Here is a 23,780-nt window from a genome sequence, read left to right as displayed (position 1 = left end):
CTGGTTACTGCTCCAAGCAGAAATGACAAAGGGTTGGTGAAGAAAAAGCTGGTTTCAATGCAGTGTTTTTCGTTGTTGTTTGTATGGTTTGTTTTCGTTTTGGTTTGGTTTTTTTTAATCTCCCTTCTTCCTCACCTCCCTCCTTACCTCCCCTTCTCCCACCCCACATTTCTCCCCCAAATCCAGAGCACCTGAGTTCTGTTGGAGTCTCCTCCCACCCCAGGTGTGACCACTTTGCCCTCCCTGCCCACTCCCCTTTATAAGCAGCCTCAGGAAAGGCACGAGCTCTAAGTTTGCCCAACTGGGCAGAGGGATCCTGTTCCTATCATCACTGGTGAGTCCCCATGGTGCACACTGGGTGAATGGGAGTGGGATCTAAAGGCTGGGAGGCCTGGTGGCCCCTAACCAGGATAGAGAACCAATGGTCAGTGCCACATCACCCATGGGTGCTGGCTGGACGTCCTTACTATGGCTGAGCTCTTCTCTTTTTAGCTGCTTCTTTCTGCTCACTTATAAAGGTTTAACAATAGCAGGAATGAATCTGTGAGATGAAGCACTGAATGAGCATGGAGAGAATGTCTGAGAATCCCTAACAAGAAAAACAGAATAAAACTCCAATCTCTCTGACACTCTTTTATGTCAGAGTGGCTAAAACTCTGTCTTACTCTGTAACTAAACTAAAACTTGCTGTATTCAGAATGAGGTGAGGTCCTGGCTGTGTGAAGCCAGGTCAGGGTAGCTGATGAGTATGATGTGGTTCAGGATTTTAGTCTATTAAGCTGCCTGACAGCCAGAGCTTTTCACAACTTCTTATCTCAAACCGTGTGTGTTTCTGCTTCAAAATGTCCTAATTTTCACGTGGCCTAAGCAAGTTCATTTCACGCTGCTGTGGCTGAGAGCTGCAATTCTTCAGATGCTCAGTGGGTTGGTTGGAAAAGATACTGATAATTTTTTCCCTCAGGTGGATAAAGACCTAAAGCTACTGCACAGGTCATACCCCAAAGCTTGTAAGTCTGTTTTTCAGCACTCTGATGTACCCTGTAAGATTCAGAGGTTTATGACTTAAAATTTCAAAGGACTAACAACAGTAACAACAAATGTTAGGTGCTTAATCATAGAATTGTCAGGGCTAGAAGGGACCTGAAGCATAGTCCAGTTGCAACCCCCCTGCCATGGGCAGGGATACAGTATCACCAAGGTTGGAAGAGACCTCACAGATCATCAAGTCCAACCCTTTACCACAGAGCTCAAGGCTAGACCATGGCACCAAGTGCCACGTCCAATCCTGCCTTGAACAGCCCCAGGGACGGCGACTCCACCACCTCCCCGGGCAGCCCATTCCGGTGTCCAATGACTCTCTCAGTGAAGAACTTTCTCCTCACCTCCAGCCTAAATTTCCCCTGTCGTAGCTTGAGGCTGTGTCCTCTCGTTCTGGCGCTGGCCACCTGAGAGAAGAGAGCAACCTCCTCCTGGCCACAACCACCCCTCAGGTAGTTGTAGACAGCAATAAGGTCACCCCTGAGCCTCCTCTTCTCCAGGCTAAACAATCCCAGCTCCCTCAGCCTCTCCTCGTAGGGCTGTGCTCAAGGCCTCTCACCAGTCTTGTTGCCCTTCTCTGGACACGCTCAAGCATCTCAATGTCCCTCCTAAACTGGGGGGGCCCAGAACTGAACACAGTCCTCAAGGTGTGGTCTAACCAGTGCAGAGTACAGGGGCATAATGACCTCCCTGCTCCTGCTGACCACACCATTCCTGATGCAGGCCAGCATGCCACCTGGCTCTCTTGGCCACCTGGGCACACTGCTGGCTCATGTTCAGGCAGGTATTGATCAGCATCCCCAGATCCCTTTCTGTTTGGCTGCTCTTGCACTAGATCAGGTTACTCAGAGCCATATCCAGCCTGGCCTTAAAAACTTCCATGAATAAGGTTTCCACCGCCTCCCTGGGCAACCTGTTTCAGTGTTTCACCACCCTCATGGTGAAGAACTTCTTCCTAACATCCAATCTGAATCTATGCACTTCTAGTTTTGCTCCAGTCCTATCACTACCTGACAGCCTAGAAAGTTCCTAACCAGCTTTCTTGTAGCCCCCTTCAGACACTTGAAGGCCACAATAAGGTTTCCTCAGGGCCTTCTCTTCTCCAGACTGAATAGCCCAAACTCTGTTTGTCTCCGCAGGACAGGTGCTCCAGCCCTCTGATCATCTTTGTGGCCCTTCTCTGGGCATGTGTCAGCACCTCCTGATTTTTCTAGTAATAGTGGCTCCAGAACTGGACACAGTACTCCAGGTGGGGTCTTGCCCAAGTGGAGTAGAGAGGGAGAATCGCCTCCCTTGACCCGCTGGCCACACTTCTCTTGCTGCCGCTCAGGATCTTGTTGGCTTTCTGAGCTGCAAGTGCCCACAGAGCACCTTTTCCAGCACGTCTCTCTGGGACTCCCACTGTCACTTTTTACTCTTTGCTAATTATACTGGGTTTATTTTATGCCTTGATCGTGCCTCAGCTCCTTGCTGGGGAAAAGACCTGGTTATACATCATCTCTCCATCCTTCCCCTCCATGCCATTGTCACCTGCAGAGAAGGAATGGCATATAGGTGTTCTGCAGCCATGAGGTTACCCAGTCTGGCTGATTGAGGCTAAGGGACTCCAGAGATGACTCTCATGACACACATTAGTGAATTACACACTCCTGGGTACCTGGGTGCTGGGACCAGATGGTTAACACAACTGGTCTCAATTCTCCTTGATGCCTTTTCTGATGAAATAAAACTGGTTCTTCAGGAAACACTGATATGTCGTAGGCATAGCCCAGCTGTTACGAGGGTAAGAATACGACCACAAGGATTTACTCTTGGCTCTGCAACACAGCCAGTTTGGGTACAGAACATGCTAATATTTTTGTATTTTAATTTCCATGTGGTGTTTTCTTCTGTTTTCCTTCCCTCTTTCTAGGCTTCAGGTTCAAAGAGTGATAAGAGGAGGTCTAAACCTCAGAAAGCACTGGAAACTCAGAGGTGTAAGAGAAGAAATGTGTCTTGTTGCCAAAAGATGAACTGAGGCCACATTTCACTGGCACTGCTGTGACTTTCTTATGTTTTTTATGAGTCCCATGGCACTCAGGAATAATCAAGGCACAAACTAAACCCAGTTTTAATTAGAATCTGAAAGGTTGTCAAGGTTGAAGCTAGAGTGAGAATCATAGAATCAACCAGGTTGTAAGAGACCTCCAAGATCATCCAGTCCAACCTATCCCCAGCCCTATCCAGTCAACTAGACCATGGCATCAAGTGCCTCATCCAGTCTCTTCTTGAACATCTCCAGGGACGGTGCCTCCACCACCTCCCTGGGCAGCCCATTCCAATGCCAATCACTCTCTCTGTGAAGAACTTCCTCTTAACATCCAGCCTATGCTTTCCCCGGCAGAACTTGAGACTGTGTCCCCTTGTTCTGTTGCTGGGAGAAGAGGCCAACCCCCACCTGGCTACAATGTCCCTTCAGGTAATTGTAGGCAGCAGTGAGGTCACCCCTGAGCCTCCTCTTCTGCAGGCTGAACACCCCCAGCTCCCTCAGCCTGTTCTCACAGCAGAGGTACTCCAACTTCCTGGTCATTTCCATGGTATCCTCTGGACCTGCTCCATGTCCTTCCTGTGCTGAGGGCTCCAGAGCTGGAAACAATATGCAGTACTTGCTGCAGTAGGGGCACAGCTTTCTCCTTTTTTTCTCCTCTAGGCCTGTGTTGCTATTTTCTGAACTGCCACAAACTATCTTTCCATTGAGTACAAATAAGCAGAAGCTGCTCATGTGTTTGTGCTTGGTACATGTAAGACAAGATCTCAAACAGGTCATGGTGTTTTCTCGGCACTCGGGCGATTGACTACGCGGGTCAGGAGTAAAGCCCTTCCCCACCCCCCCAGCTGGCGTGAGAGTTCGACAGTGAAAATGCAGCTATGTGATTTAAACCCCTAATGACAGTGTTCGTACCGTGAGGGCCACTAGCGTGAGGGACACACGTTAATATGCAGGAAGCGGGCAGAGCAGAAATCGAGGCGGGGAATTAAACCTTTAAGTGTTTATGCTTGGGGTTACCTTTCTAAGAGCCTCAGGAAGCCAAAGTCCATCTCAAGGGCTTGTTCAGGGGCTTGGGGCGCTGCTTTGTAGACGTGCCCCGCAGCCGCTTTCTGAAGACCACAGTTTCTCAGCCGGCCGCACTCGAGGGGAAGCGTCTTCGCCAGGACCGGGCGCACCTCCCCTCAGGGCCGGGGCGGCCGCTCGCCCCTCACCGCCTGAGTGCGGCAGGCGCTGCCCTGCGCCCGCCCGCCCGCACCCAGCGCTGCCTCCCGCCGCCGGCTCCACGGGAGGGAGGGGAGCAGCGGGGGGGCGGGGGAGGCGCGCGCCTGCCCTCGCGCTGCGGCCGGCCCGCGCAGGCCTGTCCGCGCGCAGCCAATGGCGCGCGGCCGTGGCGGGAGGTGTGTGCCACGACCTCACTTCCGGTACCTGTCACCCTGCCGCCCGAGTCAGCTAGCCGCGGCGGCTGGGCGCCTGTCCTCTCCTCCTCCTCCTGCCCCCTCAGGGACCCCCGCCCCGCCGGGCTGACAGCGCCCGCCAGCTGCTCGCCCTGGCCAAGGCTGGCGGAGAGAGGGTGCTGGCGCGCCGGTAGCAGCGGCCGGGTGGCGTTGAGCGCGCGTGTGCGCCGAGAGCCGGGCGGCCCCGACGGCAGATCGGCAGCCGGGGAACGAGGTGGTGCTTGCCAGACCCGACCCGACCCTGCCCACAGACCCTTTGTGCCCATGCGGGCGGCTGCGCCTCTCCGCCTGCCTGCGGGCCGCCAGTAATCCACGGTATTGCTGTAGGGGCGTCCGTACCCTCCCGGCCCCGTGCGGCTGTCGGAGTGCCAGATGGGGCTCTGGCGGCTGAGGGGGGAGGCGGAGGGAGGGCGGCTGGGTGATGTCCCTTACTTCGCTCACACGGTGGCGGTTTTGCTTGTCATCTGTTTTTTTCCTTTTATCCGTCTCTCTCTCTCTTCCCCCCCCCCCCCCCCCCCCCTTTTTTTTTTTTTTTATGTTTCTGTGTTTTGAAGCTCACTGCAAAGACTGAGGCGGTGGCAAAGGCGAAGAGAAGGAGTTAGCTGGCCTGGGGAGATGCTTTAGTTGTTGGGGCTGCTGCGCTGGGGCGTCGCGCCAGCTGTTCGCCCTGCCGAGACCCGCGGTGGGCGGCAGCGCGGGGTCAGTGGGGTTAAAAGACGAGCTTGAGCCGGCCTTGGCAGAGTTTGGTATGTGTAGGTAAAGAGGGAGCTTGGAAACTTCGTGGGGAGACTTCAGTGTACTGCGGGGGTGGGGAACAGAAAAGGCAATGTGCCGTCAGATACGGTGATAGTTTGTAACTGTCACGGCTCTAACGCAGCGCGTTTGAATTGTCCTTGACGTGGTTTGAGACATTAACTCGGGCACTAGGCAGAAGATAGGTAAGTGAAGTCTACCTCTGTTGGCTTGGCTTGGTTAGGCGGATTGTGATTTACCAGGCAGTCGGTCAGAGGAGAACGCGATATCCTTGGAGGAGTGGGTCAGTGGGAGTTCCTCCTCTTATTTGCTGTTGTGGTTTGAGGAGAAAAACGTGGGTTTGGTTTTCCCCGCGGGGCTGTGCAGTAAGTGAAAAAGATAGCGTTGAAAAAGTAATGGAAAGGAGTGCTACAAGGCATTGCCTTGTATTCATATCAAGATTAGCACAGCCTTACTGACAATCCCTAATCTCTCTGGTGGCAGAAGTATGAGTACAGGATTCGTCAGACAGGATTATCAGTAATAATGATGTTTGGCGCACTGATGGCATTGGATGTCTTAGTTGTGCACTAATAAAGACGTTGCATAAGTTTTGTTGGGAAGGGAAGTTTTGATCAAATTTTACTTGCATTGTAGAATATGCACAGAGTTTCTTGTTGGCATTTAACATGGATTACTGGGTTGAAATTCACGTGGTCTTTGCAGGCAGCAAGATTAATAAGCTATAAACCCTATTTCCTTCATAAATTCAGAATCACCAACTTAATGCTCAGGCTACCTGGCCTCACACTGAAACTGAGGGCAGTTGTGGTTCATGTGATGTGGTCACAAGTCTACTCAAAAGCTCAACCGCTATTATGTAACCTTTGTTATTTGGCATGAGCTATCAAGCAGCCATTGGCTCTTAGTTACTTCTAATGGCAAGGTTTGGGATTTTCAAGTAGGGCAATGTAGCGTTTTGGGAGGATGAGAGCCTGCGCAGACCTTATCGGAGGCTTGCAGAGCTGGGTAGCCAGCTTTACATTTCCTTTCCCATGTTTGGAAGGAACTCTTTTCACTTGCTTTCTGTGATAGGACAAGGGGCAATGAATGTAAGCTGCAGCACAAGAGGTTCCACCTCAACACTAGGGGGAACTTCTTTATTGTAAGGGTCACAGAGCACTGGAACAGGCTCCCCAGAGAGATTGTGGAGTCTCCTTCTCTGGAGCCTTTCAAGGCCTGTCTGGATGCATTCCTCTGTGACCTGAGCTAGATTGTATGGTCCTGCTCTGGCAGGGAGGCTGGTCTCGATGATCTCTTTGGGTCCCTTCCAACCCCTGACATCCTGTGATCCTGTGAACTCTTGGCATAGCTGAAAAGAAAAAAAAAAATCCTATCCATCTATTGATGCCTTGTGTAGACTGCTGTCCTTTGCAGTCAGGTAGCATAGGGAGTTTTGGTTCCTTGTTATAAATGGCCTGAAAACCTTGGTGAGTTTCTCACTCGCTTTTCAGCCTTTGTTTTCTATTCATAACCATCAGTACTGTAGTCTTCCTTAAAAATGCATTCTGAATTTTAAACCATGGAGAAAGGATTACATTTCAGTGATGACTTTTGTAATGTTATGCTGTTATGTTCTACATTATGTGTTGAGGGTTATAAAAATATATTGAGAAGATAATGTCCTGCAGGAGAGTAGGAAACATGGCCTAGGATATTCATCTTGTTCTAGAAAACCAATTATAGTGCTCCATGTTGACCCGAAGTGATCAAAGAGGGCAATGTAAACTTTCTTAATGTTTTTTAGAAGCAGCTCTTAGTTCAAAATTGCAAATAGCTTTATTTTTCTCTTTCTTTGCTTCAGCTTTCCTGATGACATTTGAGTTCTGAGTTCTGTTTCTCTTGCACGTGGCATACTTGTTGCAAGGTGAGGAAAAAAGCACATCATACTTGACTGGCAAAATAAATTAAGTTAAATTCACTCCAGTATATTGAAACACTTTCTTACAGCATGTTGGAATTGTAACATTTTTTGTTTAATCTGACAGCTTTAACAGCCTTTAATTTGTTTGGGTTTTAGTTGAGTGGACTGGGGAATCAATTTGATCAAACTTTTTTTTTTTTTAGCTGTATTTTACATTTTTTATAGGCCTTGTCTAGTATAGAAAATAAAATCTCTACCTTTAGGGTGTGAATGGCACTTAAAGGGACAATTTCAAAGACAGCTTGTGGGATGTGTGCGTGTTTGCATCTTGGAAACTATAACTTAACAGTTTGTCCTCAGAGCAAAGGGGGTTGGAAGGGATCTCCAGAGATCACTGAGTCTGTAAGAATAGGCTTTATGAGTAGATGTTGCTTTATAACAATAATAATAATAATAATAATCACACAAAGCTTCCACTGTAGTGCTCTTAAGTGAATTTTGATTTTTTCTAGTGTGAATTAAAAAAGATCAGAATGATACTGGTATATACCCTGGTTAGCTAGATGTCAGTGTAGTGCTGCTGTAACATTGGGTTTTGTATTAAGAGCCTCAGTGATTTAAAAACATAATGTGGTATAAAACCCCCATGAAATTACATGATACCAACATAAAGTTAATCAGCTCTGTGAAATTGTATTGATTATTCTATTTATTTTTTTTTAAAGAAAGAATGTCAGCCAGTTTTTATTAATGGAGGGCCACTTGTTATCACCAGCATGCACATGAAATGGAAAGAGAACAAACAACTTCTGTTTCAACCTTACAAGATGCTGCATGAACTGGTGAGTACATACGTGACTGGGAGCTGTCTTGGCATTGTTTTTGAATAACTAGAGAAGAAAAAACATTTGAGGTAGAATTTCTGTAAAGAGTGATTAATGTGCAGTCAAGCAACGAGGAGAGAAATCTAAGCAAGTAGTGCCAACAGTTGATAAATGGAAACAAATAGCAAAGTCAGGAGAGCAGAGTGAGTAAAATTTCCTCTTATTTTAACATGGATTGCTGTGTTAGACTTGTATGAAAAGTTATATAAGGATGTTTATTTAGTAGAAGTCAGAATTCTTAGTATTTTGGAAGCAGAGTGCTCAGCATTTCACAGGACCAGGTCTGTAAAAATAAATCCTAGATGACTTTTTATGAAGTAGAATGCTGAATATTCACTGAAGGAAAAAGTACTTACCTGATAAGGCTAGAAGCTTTGTATCATCACTGTCCTCAAAATAAAACTGAAGTCTCTCAGTCTTACAGAGTGTGGTATTTGGCATATTTTAAAAACACTAAGTTGATATGAGGAGGTGGTTGTGTGACCAGATTGCATGTGGCATTGAGATGTTGCCAAATCTTATTCCACTTCCTCATACCAGTTCTCATAGTTTCTGCTTATGAAACAATATTTATTTATAAGTGCATTGCGTGTGTCTTTTACGTATCTAGGAAGTATCATCTCTGTGTGTATCCAGTGAAGGGCTTCTTGTGCACAGATTCATACAAATTTTAAGAGCCTTGATTTGTTACCTGACAGGTTTGTGTGACTCTTTACTGTGGTTTAAAATGCTAAAAGCATTTTTCTTTTACTATGGAGATATGAAGATAAGAACTACCTGACAGGCATAGTTTGTTCTGTGGTGCTATTTTAATCTACATGTATTGTTTCGAGTTGTCTTATGCTTGTGGGAACACTAACAGTATGATACAGACTTGTAAGCATTTGGCTAATTACCTATCCATTTCTAGAAATGCTAATAGACTGTCGTGGTTATTTTTAAACATTCATAAACAAATTACTCAATTTCTCCAAATAGTAAAAGAAACTTATTCAAAGATATTCCTGCCTTGAGGAAATCAGAGTAGTTAGCAGCTTCTGAAGTTGTAAGGTCCTTTGATGTTTTTTTGCAGGCAGCTGAAATGAAGTGAAAGTGAGTCCAGTGTTTTCCCGGTTTTGTATCTCAGTCCATTTTCAGTTTGTTGAGAAGTAAGTGAGGAAACCAGAGCTGCTATTCAGTGTGCAAATTAACTGCTGGTGGAGTAACTTCTTACTCATCTAGGAGTGTATAATATCCTGGAGCTGAGAGCATTTATTGTTGTGAATGGTTGAGAGTTTGACGTGTTTTGTGTAACACAATCTGTTGTAATGTTATTTAGATTTAAAAACAACAACAAAAAAACCCATTAAACTATTCTGCAATCTGTGCTTGAGATTTGGAGGCAGATTCTTGTCTGTATCCACACATCCAGCCGTTAACACTGGCTAAGTAATTTCTGTAATGTGCATCCAGGCTTGTAACGCCATTCATTTTTTGTTGCACAAATAAGAGTGCTAAATGCATGTTTTGTTTTCTGTTAAATGGTTATTTATTGGAAATTATTGCTACAACACTGAATTTAAACCAGAATGGGATTGTTCAGGTGGTGAGAAGGACTTGTTTATTTGCAAGAGCTATTTGGAATTGAAGACTTGCAGTGCTCCTGCTTCAGCAAGAGTGTTATGAAGTTTGTGACACTGGAGTCATGGTGCAGGCTCACATTAAACAAAACAAAGCCTTTTCACATCTTTACTCAACGTGTATGGAAAATGGATTAGTAAGGCTGAAAAATATAATGTGGAACCATTTGGATTTGAGGGGGAAGAAGAAAAAGAAGGTGTGTCAAGAGACTGCTTTGGCAGCTCCTAGATTTATTAGCAAGCAGTGCTTGATAGCATTCTTTACAGAAGGGTCAATGAATTCTCCATTACAACCAACTTGCATGTTAAAATAAAACAAAATTGCAGCCTAGAGGTTATGCTGAATATTGTTGACTTGTGAGCAATTTCCAGGGCAATCTTACAAGAACCATGCATTGCTAGCATGAAAATTATATTTTTCATTGAGGCTAGAACTAGATTGTAGATGAAGATTAAGAGTCCAAATAATAATTTCAAAAAGTAGCCAGTATAATTATGTACAGAATACTGGACACTGAGATTTACCCAGCAAAGCTGAAAATAGTTAAGTGTGGCTTTTAAAATCCTTTTTTCTTAGTCTGTAAGTAGACATTCAGTTTGGAGTAAGCGTGCTACATTGTGATAGGATTTTGAGTGGGGAGGGCTTTGTCAGTGGAGGATACTGAATGGATATGGTTTCACTGTAAGAGAGCTATGTAAACAGGTGAAAGTTCTTTCTGTGGTTGTTTCTGACCAGCTGGTTGTTGGAAATTTTGCTTTGTAAGCGTAAGGTCCACTTCTGTTGTTGTGCTGCATGTATGTGAAGCTTAAAAATGATGTGATGTGTTTGTATTCCACATAGCTGCCCATAGAGAAGAGCACATAATGACTTTGTTTGTTTTTACCTCTGAAATGAGCTCTTTTCTGTGTATATATATATATAACAACTTATTTACTCTTCTCCACCTCAGAGCAAACGACTACTATGTGCAGTTAAGCAAGCCAGCCTGATTAGAAGCAACTTGGGTAGCAGCTTTAGTGTATAACTAAGAAACAAGCAGCACAGGATACTGCATCTGAAGAAAACAGCAGCTGTACATTTTGTGTACTGTGCTTCCATAGAGATGGAGCTGTACATAGGCAAATATCTTCAAACAGCTGTCAAGTGATGAACTTAAATGTATGCTTTGGACACCTAATTTTCAGCATAGTGAGCTGCCATAATTCTAACCAAATTCAGAAGGAGTTGCATTTTCTCAGGGTTATAAATCCCAGAATAAATCTTGTAATAGTGATTGTAATGCAGCAGTGATTATCCTTTAAGAATATATAATTGTTCACTTTGCAGCTTTCATTTGTTTTGTCTCTCTTTTGTGTGGCATGCACATACATATATATATACGTGTGTATGTATGAAGGAAGGCAGAAATATTAAAACTAACTAAACAATAAAATAGGATGTCCCCTCTCTGTTGTTCCTGGTAGCCCTGCTTACAGTGAGAAATGTGGTTACACAGCATGGCCTGATCTCATCTAGCAATTATTGTTATCGATCAGTCAGGCTCCCTCTTGATGCTTCTTTTCCTTTGCTGCCACTCCTGTGCTTTGAATCTTCCTTTTTGCTGCCCCTTAGTGAATCTGTTCAGCTAGTTCTGGCTCTGTCCTGCCTGGTGTTTCTAACCAGGTTGTTGAGCTGAATTGTCTCATTGAAGTTATGTCTACAGTATGGGATAAAATGTGACCGGAATCATTCTTTGGACGCAGAACAAAATCACAAAATCTCACACCTCCACCTCCCACCTAAGAGTTTTCCTGCTGAAACATTATGGTGTCATCCAACCTGCCTGCAAGGGACAGTTTGTTGCTCTGCATTTGATGACCCCTTAGCCGTGCCTGCACATTTGTCCGGAACAGTGCCAAGTTGGTATGGGCCAAAATGGTGTCAGAGAGGACTCTTAACAGCATGGCTTGAGCCTGTGCTTTGGCCTTGTTTTATTTACTATTTCAGAAGTGGTCAGAGAGGTCAGACAAATGTGACAGCCAGCACAAGCAGGATGGAGATGTGTGGCTGGAAAAGAAGACGGGAGAGGGAAGGTACAGGGCTGACAATGTCACAGAGATATGGAAGGGATCTCCTTTTGATGGCAGGGAGCTTTTATGTTAATTAAGTCAACTTATCTAACTGTACCCTTAACATTTTACAATCAACAACTTCAGTTTGGCTCCTCAGAGGGCTGTCTCTGTAACTGCCTTTTCAGAGACTGATTCAGTCAGCTAAAATGTATCTTACAAAGTGTATTAAAACTGGTATTTGAAAGTACCTATATGACTTTTCAAACAGCTCTTCTTATCCTGTTGTTTTTTCTTCCACCTTTCTTTAATTCAGGTGCTTCTTTAGTTAAAAGAAGTGGAGAGGAGAAATGGAGTGGCAGACAGGCAGCAGTGGTGATAAGGCTTTTAATATGGGGCTGTTAACTGGATAAGTAGACAGCCTGCATGTCATATGAAGGATGAGCAGAGAGCTTAGAAAGAAGCTTAGAAATAATTAGTTATATTTTGGACATATTTTGATCATGCAGGAGCATGAGGCTTGTGATCTCCGTAGTGTAGAAAGTGACCTGATTTAGAACTGTGAAGTCATGTGTCCCAAGTATATCCTCTATCAGTAGCTTGGAAGTACAAGCACTTGATGTCCATTTGCCAAAAAATGTAGATTCATTGCATTCATACCTGTTGCCAAGAGTCCTGTCAGCAGTGCCAGTGCAATGTAAATTAGGTTTTGTGTGATATTTCTAAAATACATATATAAAACTGAAGACCTATTTCTTAACAACAACCACCAAAAAAAAAAAGCCAGAAAACAAAAACCAAACACCACCAACAAAAAGTGGGAAAAAAATTGTTTCACATTCCACTGTGGGTGCTCTGAGTTGTGGCATGCCATTAAATCAAAGTTAGTTTATTTTTAGCAGGTTTTATTTATTTATTTAAATGTAATAGCTGAGCAACAAGAGGCTATAAAAATACTTGGGAGGAATGAGTAAAATATCAGGATAGTGAAGAGTAAGTCAACTATACAACTACAGACCCTGTTTAGATGGGAGATTAGATTTTTATCTACTTGTAGGAGAGCATGGAAGCTAAGCCCCTGGGGTTACTCACTTGAAGACACTTGCCAGCAAAAAGGGCCTAAATCTAATACCTTGTCTGAAGGGTCATTCTCTTTTGCAGGAAATAAATCCTTCTAAATTTAGGTTATCCAGTATGTCTTGTTATTATGTCTGGGCAAGGGAATAATCTTTGTCAGGGAAGTAAAGCCAGGAAAGTAACAAGTGATCTTCTTTGATAAGAAGGAGAATTCAGACTTCTTGAATCTCTTCCAGAAACAGATGTAAATGCCAGTGTAGCTTTTCAAACAGTGAATAATCATGGTCTGTTGTGTTGGGTGATGAATTGCACATGGGGCTGCAGATGGTGAGAAGAGTGTAGCTGTGCAGATCCTAGAGATACAGAGGTAGAAGACTTGTGGGGATGAAGGAGATGATTTGGGGCTGGGTTGAGATGGTTTATGAAAGAGAGGAGTGAGGCAGCTGCAAGAGTGTTGAAGCAGTGTGTGTTGGTTAAAGCCAAAACTGAAACTTGAGATCTGAGGATGGGAAGAGTGCTGGGGCCTAGAAAGGTACTTTTTGTCTTCAGGCTTTTCAAGCAGAGATGTTCAAGGCATCATCCAACCTGGTCTAGTGGAAGGTGTCCCCATCCTATGGTAGAGTAGTTGGAATTTGATGATCTTCAAGGTCTTTTCCAACCCAAACCCTTCTATGAAGTTATGGGTCAGTACCAGAGCACCTGGACTTCTGTCTCAAGCCAAAACAAGACTGAGCTTAGATGTGGAAGTTTAATCTATAAATGAAAAGAAAAAGCTTCATGTGGCTTTTAAAGGGATGCTGGTCATAAGCAGGAGAGCTGTTGTACTAAGAGATACAGGTGCAAAGTGGGGAGGAGTCATTTCAACTGTTCTGAGCAGGACCTGTGTAATGAGATCAGGGTAGCAAAATGTGGAGGTTTGCCAGGTGAGGATGTTGTGAGTGGATATTCTAAAAGAGGAGGATTGCAAGGCCTAGGTTGTGGTAGAAAGGCAGGTAAGATTCAAGGGAAGCTTTTCATAATCTTAAATCAAGGTGCTAAAAAGTCTACGCCATCTTTCAACTTATTGCATTAGGTAATTTTAATGCAACTTTCCTTTTTCTCTTTTTATTCTTCTTTTAAATTAAAAGTATTGTTCAAAAACAATAGCTCTTTATTCAGAAAGATTGTTGCTATCAATAGGTCTGTAAGAGCTCATATTTTTGCTCACAGGTCACAAACTCTCAGCCAAAGTGAATATTTAACCACTATTTCAAGGACAGCCAGTTGTCTTTTTCTTAATAAAATACACAATTGGGGGTCCTGTGGTGAGAGGCCCTGAAATATTGTAGAATGCACCAAGTACTTCAAGCACACAGCATTAAAAAAAGAGAAGGGGCAAAAGTCCAGATGTATCTTGAATGAGAGTTATACTTCAAAACTACCATCTTCAAGATTGTTTTCTCATCTCTTTCAATCTGGAAAGTCAGATATGTGCAGTATGGACATAGTATGGTCCCTCCACCCAATAACTTTCATAGATTCATAGATGTATAGAATTATTTAGGTTGGAAGGGACCTTAAAGATCATCTAGTTCCAACCCCTCTGCCATGGGCAGGGACATCTCCCACTAGACCAGGTTGCTCAAGGCCTCATCCAACCTGACTCTAAGGTTTCCCTGGAGGTTTCTCCAAGGAAACTCTAAGGTTTCTCTTCTCCAGGCTGAACAGCTCCAGCTTTCGCAGCCTGTGCAACCTGTTCCAGTGTCTCACCACCCTCACTGTCAGGAATTTCTTCCTAACCTCCAGTCTTAATCTGCCCTCCTCAAGCTTCAATCCATTCCCTCTCATCTTGTCCCTGCAATCCCTGGTCAGAAATCCCTTCCCATCTTTCTTGTCGAAGGCTGCTCTGAGGCCTTCCCAGAGCCTTCTCTCCTCTGGGCTGAACAGCCCCAGCTCTCTCAGGCTGTCCCCATAAGGGAGGTTCTCCATCCCTCTAATCATCTTCACGGCCTCCTCTGGAACCACTCCAGCAGTTCCATGTGCCTCTTATGCTGGGGACACCAGAACTGAAGGCAATGCTGCAGGTGGGCTCTCAGCAGAGTGGCAGAATCACTTCCCTGTTGTGCTGGTCACAGTTCTTTTTATTACATTAGACATCTTCATGCTATATTAGATCTCAAAGGTCTTTTCCCGCCTCTGTGATTCTGTTTGTACTACATGGTGTCAAGTCAGTTCCACAATTCATTGACTTTTTACGAGGGCTTGTATTCATAGGATGAGAGGGAATGGATTGAAGCTTGAAGATGGCACATTTAGACTGAAGATTAGAAAGAAATTCTTGACAGTGAGGGTGGTGAGACATTGGAACAAGTTGCCCAGGGAGGTTATGGATGCCCCCTCCCTGGAGGCGTTCAAGGCTAGGTTTAATGAGGCCTTGAGCAACCTGGTCTGGTGGAAGATGTCCCTGCCCATGGCAGGGGGGTTGGAACTGGATGATCTTTAAGGTCCCTTCTAACCTAAACCATTCTGTGGATGTATGAAAATGAACCTTCAGTCCTTGTCAAAGGAGAAGAGGGGGGAATTGTGGTTGCAGAGGCTTTAAAGTTCTGTCATTGTTCTGGAAGTTGATAAGTGGGAAGAAGAAAGGAAAACAAGTTATCGACTCTGCAGAGGAAATGATGCAATATGGATTCAACAATTATCTGTTCTGTTTGGCCTGCCAATTGCCAATCAGCATGGAGTCAGCCAGTTGCAACATGAAGGACTGAACCAGCTCCAGCATGTTTGCTGTTTGCACAGTCAGTAGTTCAGGTACGCTGCAGGAGTGTAGTGAGAAGGGGAAAGAGTAGGGAGGCAAGACAGGATGATGTGAGGTGGCAGTGGTATGAACAACATCATGTCTTTGGGAGTGAATCTGTAGAAACTAAATGAGGTTTTATTTCTTTTCCCCAGAGTTGCTGACAATAATAAAAACCAGGATGAATTCTACCCTTCAGATTTGTGAACTGGCACAATTTAATGCTCTCAAGCCTTTGCTGTGCTGTTTAAAATGCAGAAATTCTATACAACTGCCAAAATTTCATTACCAGCCAACAAACTCAGAACCACTTTCTGTCTCTAAGATATTAGATTATGTGGCATGATAATACACTATTCTGTCCACACTATTTTAGCCACATATATATATATATGACTTTGAATTAGGTTGTGTTCAGTTGAAGTCACAGATATATTCCTTTGCTCTCCTGTTGAAAGCAACCAAGGTTGAAATCATGTTGGAATAATACATATACAGATAGAACAAAAATTAGTTCATTCTTAGTTTTACTATATAAATGTAAATTTAAAATAGGTGTTTTCATTTGTAACATAGCAAGAATTCTAAGTTTCAAAAAGTATGTCACTATCAGTCTTTGTGTCCAGTTCTGGTATCCAAAGCATAAGAAGGACACAGAGCTGGTGGAGAGAGTCCAGACAGGGCAACAAAGATGACCCAGGGGCTGGAGCACCTCTACTGTGAGGACAGGCTGCAGGAGCTGGGGTTGTTCAGCCTGGAGAAGACTCGAGGGGGTCCTTTGAGCTGCCTTCCAGTAGCTGAAGGAATCTTCCAGAAAGGCTGCAGAGGGGCTTCTCCTGAGGGTGTCTACAGACAGGACAAGGGGGAATGGTTTGAAGCTGTGGGAGGACAGGGATAGACTGGATCCTAGGAAGAAGTTCTTCAGTGCGAGGGTGCCAAGCCTCTGGAACAGGCTTCCCAGCGAGGCTGTAACTGTCTCCTTCCTGGGGTGTTGAAAGCCAGGTTGGATGAGTCATTGAGCAGCCAAGTCTAATTGAGAGGTGTCCCTGCCCATGGTGGGGAGGTTGGAGTAGATGACTTCTAAGGTCCCTTGCAACCTAGGCCATTCTGTGATGATTCAATAGGGACTTAGCAACAATATGTACCAATTAATACTAATTGCTTTCACATAGAAAGATATGTGGCTATATGAAAAACATCTTGTATCATAGTATATAAGAACACATTTTATGGTATCCATACATAGCCATGTTAAAATACTATCAGTCTGAGGAAGCGTATCAGAGGCTTAATGTTTGACTCTGCTAGTACCAATTGGGTTTTATTTCTTTTCATAAATATAGTATGTCTAAAAATTCATATTTGTTAGCAAGAGCTTCTAGAGAGCTTTGCTTGTAAAAATGATGATATCTTTCTGGGTCATGTATGTTGTGGAGAGCTTTGTTTATTTTTTTAACAAGCACTGGAACAAGTAAAACTTCTGAGTTGCAGAGGCTTATGTAACAGGACAGTCAATATGTTTAATGGAAAATGGCCAAAGGTTTTGCCTGGCACTGCCTCAATGTGTATGAAATGATAATTTAATTGACAATTGTACTTGCACAGATGTCTTTAATTCATTACCCTCTGAAATGTATTTTTAACATATGTAGTGAGAATGTGCTCTGCAGGAGACTTAGCAAGGGGCTTACATCAAAAATTGCTTGTATTGAAGATGATTATTTAGCTTCCATACTAAAATGCAATTTGTATTTGCCTTTTACCCTCAGATGTCTTTATCCTTCCACAAATGAAGCCTCTGTAGGCTATCAGGATATGGTTATAAAATTGTAGAGGAGCCACAGCACAATTTCAGATGCTGTGCTCACATCTGTAAGGAAGCAATTGCAACATGCCAATTTAGTCTTGAGCAGCTAGTTTCCAGTGAGCAGCACATCAAGACAGATGTGTAGGCTGTTTGTAAGTGCTGTACTCCTTGGAATTATCTTGCATTTCGCCACTCAAGTTTATTTTTATGAATTATTTTTAGAAATATAAATGGATAATAGTTTAGGGCATCTAATATGTGCATGCAGTTTGTTTTTATGGAGGTTTTGGGCTGTTCCTTTTTTAACAAACTCTCTTAATTCTGAGCATACTGTATAATCAGATTTAGCCTCAATCTGAGCACTGATTCCTGAGGTTGAGTTATCCCTCGCTGTTAATCAGCTCAAAATCTTAGCTTCTGTAATTCACTTGTCAGATATTTGTACAGTGCTGCCTTCCAAATGAGTGGGAAAGGAGTTTTGGGACACATGAAGGGAAAATAAGAGAGCTTTGCATTTGTGAATGTGGTCATAAAAATAAAGCAAATCCTCAGATGACACATTGGTGTGTGAAGACAACCGTGGATCTTGGATCAAATAGCAAATACATCAATGGTGTGTTTGACTGCACGTGACCTTGTGTTGCTTCAAATACCAGTCGTCAATCAAAGCTCAGCTTTTCATTTGCAAGTAAAGAAAACAGCCTCTGAGATGATGCATATCAAGCCTTTTTGCATTAGTTGTGATCTCCACAATTAAGCATTCAGCAAACAACTGGAGCGTCAGTGTGCTAAACACCATCTTCTTTTAGCTTTGTCACCTACAAGATGTTGTCGGAATGACTCAGAAACTGTAAAGGTTTGAAGGACAAATTTCTGTTGCTGTTGGATCAGGAGGATGGAGCCAGGCTCTGCTCACTGATGTCCAGTGATAGGACAAGTGGCAATGGGGGCAAGCTGGAACAGAGGCGGTTCCGTGGGAACACAAGGAGAAACTTTTTTACTGTGAGGGTGCCGGAGCCCTGGAGCAGGTTGCCCAAAGAGGTTATGGAGTCTCCTTCTCTGGAGACATTCCAAACCCTCATGAATGCATTCCTGCGTGACCTACTCCAGATGATCCTGCTCTGGCAGGGAGCTGGACTAGCTAATCTTTCAAGGTCTCTCCCAACCCCTAACATTTTGTGTCTTCCAATAGTTAGAGCAGCCACTGAAGTATCTGTTTACTAGATACAAAAACTCATGGTTAAAGGAGAAAACCAAAACACACACCCCCCAAAAAAAAACCACAACCCACAGGAGGGGAAAAAAGCACAACAAACAAACATCAACAACCCAAACAAACAGTAATAAAACAAAAAAAAACCCAAGACCAACAAAAAAAAACCCAGTGAACAACAACCCACAAATTACCCACAAAAGATCTCAGTATTCTATTGGTATTCTGTGCAGACCTGAATCTATTGGAGCTTGACATCAATCATTTCAAGGAACAATTAGTCTCTTCCTTTTTGCAGAAACGAGATGGGTAAAATAGATTTTTTTCTTTTATCAGCAGGCCCCTTTTACAGATTTGAGCAAATTGAGTAATGTCAGGTTTGATGCAGATAATGCCCATTTATGTGGAAGAAAGCAAGCATGACTTTAGATAGATGTGAAGTTGAGGTGGTAGACTTGTCACCCTTGTCTCTGGAGCCTGAAGGCAAATGTTGCAAAACCTCTGTGTTGCTGATGAAGTGAAATCAGCTCCTGTTAAAGGGGTTAGCAATGGCTAAGTTAAAGACAGCATTCAGTTCTCATACCTAGAAGTGTAGTATTTCTTCTAATGCTAAGTCAGTGTGAAAGTCATGTGTGTAAATGTAAACTGTTCTCAAATGAGTTCTTAGTTACATTACCAAGGCTTGCTGAATTTAAAATGACCCATTGGAAAGCCATTTGATGCTAGGATGTTGTTGTACTTTTTACAAGCAGCTGAATTCTTTCTTTGAGCTGTATTCTGCTCTCAGCTTGAGTTTCCACCATTGGAATTACTACTTTATTTTATTTATTTATTGGAGCATGTTGTTTTAATTGAGAGTAAATGCCTCTATCCTCTGTTGACTGGATTTCTGTGAGAGTTTTACTGCTGGAAGGATGATGAGTGACTATGGGATATATCTGACACTTCTGTAGTTCTGTCAAAAGATGAGTGCTTAACCTGACTGAGATACTGTCTGATCTGTAAAGCAGTTTTCAGCTCTCATCAGAGACCCAGGAGGCATGGCCAATTTACTTCAGACAATGCAAATGCCTGGTTTACAGGTCCAACTGGTGACAGAACCATTAGATTCTTCAGAGAGACATCAGGCTTGACATACACATTTTTATTTCTAACATAGGAAGAATTCCAAGTTCTGGAGTGTGTTACTGCAAGTTTTGGCAATAGGGAATTATTGTTGGCTGTGCAGCATATGTAGCCCTCTCCCCAGCTGCTCATTTCAGCTCCATCCTTTCAGCCAGCACAAATAACTTGTGAGGCTTTGCCGTGAACTGGGTGAGGGGAGTGATGTGATTGAAAAGTACTGGTTTACATTTGTCATTGTGACTCTGTAAAGTCCAAGGAGTTCTGCTCAATCCAAACATGTGAGATGCTTGACATTACCACAGAGTCATAGAATGGCCTAGGTTGGAAGGGATCTCAGAGACCATCTACTCCAGCCCTCCCTGATGTAGGGACACCTCTCAGCTACAGTCCGCTGCTCAAGGCCTCATCCAACCTGGCCTTCAACACCCCCAGGCAAGAAGCAGCCACATCCTCCCTGGGCAGCCTATTCCAGAGTCTTGGCACCCTCACACTGAAGAACTTCTTCCTCAGATCCAGTCTAACCCTGCTCTCCCTCAGCTTCAAACTATTCCCCCTTGTCCTGTCTCTAGACACCCTCAGGAGAAGTCCCTCTGCAGCCTTCCTGGAGAATCCCTTTGGATATTAGAAGTTTCTTACGTGAGTTTGCTGCAAATTGATTTCTGCTTTCTTCTTTTTTTTTCTCCATTGCTAACTACATCAGTTGTATGAAAGTGATTTGACATGATATATGGGACAAATAGGTTAATTACCTCCTGAATAATTTTGTAACTGCCCTCTTATTAGCTGTTTATTGAATAGCAATTTTGGCAGAACAAATAATTCTTTAGACCTATTTAGACTATACTGAATGTGTTACATAATTGAAAGGAAACCCTGGATAAGGCCATGAGTATCTAATCATGGAAGTAAAGAAAGCAGCTGAAAAGTTTTGATGAGAAGCTGCGTTCTGTGCTGTGCACTCAGGGCTCTGCTTAGCGCAGAGGCCAGACTTGCTGCAGTGGGAGAATGCAGCAAATTGGAATGATTGCTGAGGAGGAGGCTGTGGGCAGGGATTATGCACAAAGCAGATATTTGGGTGGATCTCGAGCCTGGAGCACTGCAGGGAACGCTCCAGTACTGTGTGATGCGGTAGGGCAGAGCACTACTGCTAGGACAGCCATAGCTGTCTTCTGACTGGAGGCCCCTGTTCTCTACAGAGATGTGGCCTGTGTTAAGGAGCTTGAGGAAGGCAGATTCAGACTGGAGATTAGGAAGAAATTTTTTGACAGTGAGGGTGGTGAGACACTGGAACAGGTTGCCCAGGGAGGTCATAGATGCCTCCTCCCTGCAGGTGTTCAAGGCCAGGTTGGATGAGGCCTTGAGCAACCTGGTCTAGGGAGGTGTCTCTGCCCATGACAGGGGGGTTGGAACTGGATGATCTTTAAGGTCCCTTTCAACCCGTTCCATGACTCTATGAATCTGTAAGGCAAAAATATTGTACTTAAAAGGAGGATGAGTTACCCTGTTCAGAGACATTTCTCTTTCTTTTATATGTTCTAGGCAATTAGACTCCAGAGACTCAGGGCTTGAGGGTGATTTAGCTTTACTCTGTGCTATTAAATCTTGGAAAGAAGCTACAGGAAGATGCCAGCAGAGAGTGAATCTGGCTCAGTAACTGTGGAGTAGTTGAATGGTGACTGTTAGTGATGATGTCACTGTTCTATTTTTTTCTTTCAGTCTGTGCTTTCCTCCCCTTCCTTGACTGATCAATCTCTTTTTTGTTGTTTTTTTTTGGCTGTTTCTGTGCAGGGTCTGCCCAAATTTTTGTAGCTGAGCAGTGTTAGTCAATCATTTCAATAAGCATTTGGGGATTTTTAGTCTCTATGTTGTGATAGTGGTGGAAATGCTAAATTTTAAACTGTGTCTTTGTATATGCTAAATTTTAAACTGTGTCTTTGTATATACTGCAATTAAAAGTTCTCATATTTGTCTTTGCAGTCCAAGATGATTTTGTATGTCTTGCCTTTAAGTGTTGCTCTTATGCACATTGAGATTTTAGCCTTTTGATTGTGGGGGACTTCAACAGATGTTTCTAGAGCTTTAAATGTCTATTTATGCACATTCTGCATTTATGGATGCTTTGCACTTGAAGAATGCATAAGAAGTCCTTCATGTATGGTGTGCTTACCCCCTCTTTGACAACTCTTGGTTGTTCTCTCTACAGAATTTGTATTCTGATGTTGTGTTATACTGTTAGTAGTCCTCTTCTTGATATATGATCGGTGTTATTTATGTTAGTATGTCCTTGCATATTGTAAGGACAGTATTGGAGATTGATTCTCAGCAGAGCAGAGTCAAGGAGCAGAATCCCCTCTCTTGCCCTGCTGCCCACACTCCTCTTGGTACAACCTGGGATATGATTTGCTTTGTTTTAATTTCTTAGTACTCTGTAAAATACCAACTGTTACTAGTATGCAAGATATCAAAGTATGAAGACTGACTCAACTGTGGCAGGGCAGAGGAGAAAACATGCATCTTTTCCCAGTTAGGGTGATAGGCTTTGTAGTTTAGGTGCCCAGGTTAATTTTCAGTGATTTTTCTTTTCAGTTGTTTTTACATATTGAGTCAGGATATTGTAAATATTCTGTAGCTTACATATTTCAGGCTCTGCCTATTCACCTGAGTTTCCTAAAAGGATCTACTGCACTTAGTAGTTTTGCATGTGCAGTCTTCAGCCACAACACTCTCAAAGTGACCTAGAGGTAATGATTGTCTCAACTTTAACCTTTGCAAGCAAACCTTTTACACGATCAATTTGTTTATGTAGTAAATCCAGACTTTGGTACCGCTTCTCAAAGACCTTTGCATCTCAGAGACCTTTGCATCCGATTCCTATTTCCTTGCAGGGATTATCCCTAGCGTGACAAGTGTTAAATGTGTGTTAGTTTCCCACCATCGCTTTCCCGAGATGAAGCAAATTCCTCGTCATTGTTCCACGATTAGGTGTTTTTGTTTGCTAATCTCATGGTGAGTTCTTTAAGAGCTGTTTCAAGTTTACAGGTAAATTGCTCAGTGGGTACTTGCAATGTGGTGGGGAGGGGAGAGGACTTCTGAAAATAGGCATTTCTGAGATAACAGGGCTGAGAGGGCACCAGTAAAACCTGCTTGTCCTTAAAACCATCATTGCATGAAACTGCTTAGTTTTGTATGTCACATTCTCTCGTTTTCAGTTTACTTTGTGTGTGTTTTTATGTGACTGTAGGAAAAGGAGGTGTGCAGACTAAAGTAGTGATAATATCCTCTGCCAATCTCTTTGTGGCACTTTTTTTAACTCAGGTCTTAAGAGCAAGAAAAAATATTGACTTACACAGTTGCTTGAGTAGAGTCATCACACTGCACCTACCGTGTCTATGGTTCTTATTTTGTACAGCAAAATACTCTGTGTGGATATTCAATGAAATTCATACTCAATACTCTTTTTCTTTTAGAAGCTTCATTTTCATACAAGCAAGGATTAATGCATATTAAGTGAAAATTGCCAATGTAAGCATGCACAAAATAGTTTATTGCATGACTACCAGATGTTTTACATCCAAGTTTTCTGTACTTCTGAAAAAGAAACGTGAATTAAAGCTTTCAGGAATGAAGATCTTTGTGTATTTTGACAGTCTCCAGAAGTGGCTATGTAATAGTTCTGCTTGCTAAGGTAGTTGGTTAATCATTGACAAGAGACATAATTATTAAGCAGCTGTAATTTACTAGTAGTGTTTGAAAGTACAAAAGGGTACATAATTTAATAGTTAATAAGCATTTCATTTATGTTTCACTAGCTGCCAGGCTGTTCAAATATAAACTAATTTCTCTTTCACTAGCTTTAGGTTGTTTTGGTGTGAGCTCAGTTCTCTTTCACTAGCTGTAGGTTTGGTATGAACTCAGTTCTGTTTCACTAGGTGTAGGTTGTTCTGGTAGAAACTCAGCTGGGAAGACTGAAAAAGTATGGTGCAAACAGGGCCATAAACATGCTCCTGGTGCAGCATTTGCTGTGTTCAGAGTTCAGCTATCAAGCCTTTCCTT

General features: G+C 43.3%; 1 protein-coding gene across 2 annotated transcripts in view; it reads left to right on the top strand.

Moving 5' to 3' along the window:
* Positions 1–985: 985 nt before the first annotated feature.
* The window catches only part of PPARA (peroxisome proliferator activated receptor alpha), a 48,998-nt gene continuing 26,203 nt past the window's right edge, over positions 986–23,780 (top strand). Inside the window, exons 1-3 of one of the 2 annotated variants that reach the window (XM_064142305.1) lie at positions 986–1,007; positions 7,118–7,180; positions 7,903–8,019. The gene's annotated coding sequence lies outside the window, so the exon portion shown is untranslated. Of the gene's footprint in view, positions 1,008–7,117; positions 7,181–7,902; positions 8,020–23,780 lie in introns of those variants that run through there. The other variant, XM_064142306.1, reaches the window with a different exon arrangement.

This window comes from Pogoniulus pusillus, chromosome 4 (genome assembly GCF_015220805.1).
Source record: "Pogoniulus pusillus isolate bPogPus1 chromosome 4, bPogPus1.pri, whole genome shotgun sequence".
Classification (NCBI taxonomy): Eukaryota; Metazoa; Chordata; class Aves; order Piciformes; family Lybiidae; genus Pogoniulus; species Pogoniulus pusillus.
The sequence above is the reverse complement of the archived record's forward strand: the minus strand, read 5'-3'. Positions and strand labels throughout refer to the sequence as shown.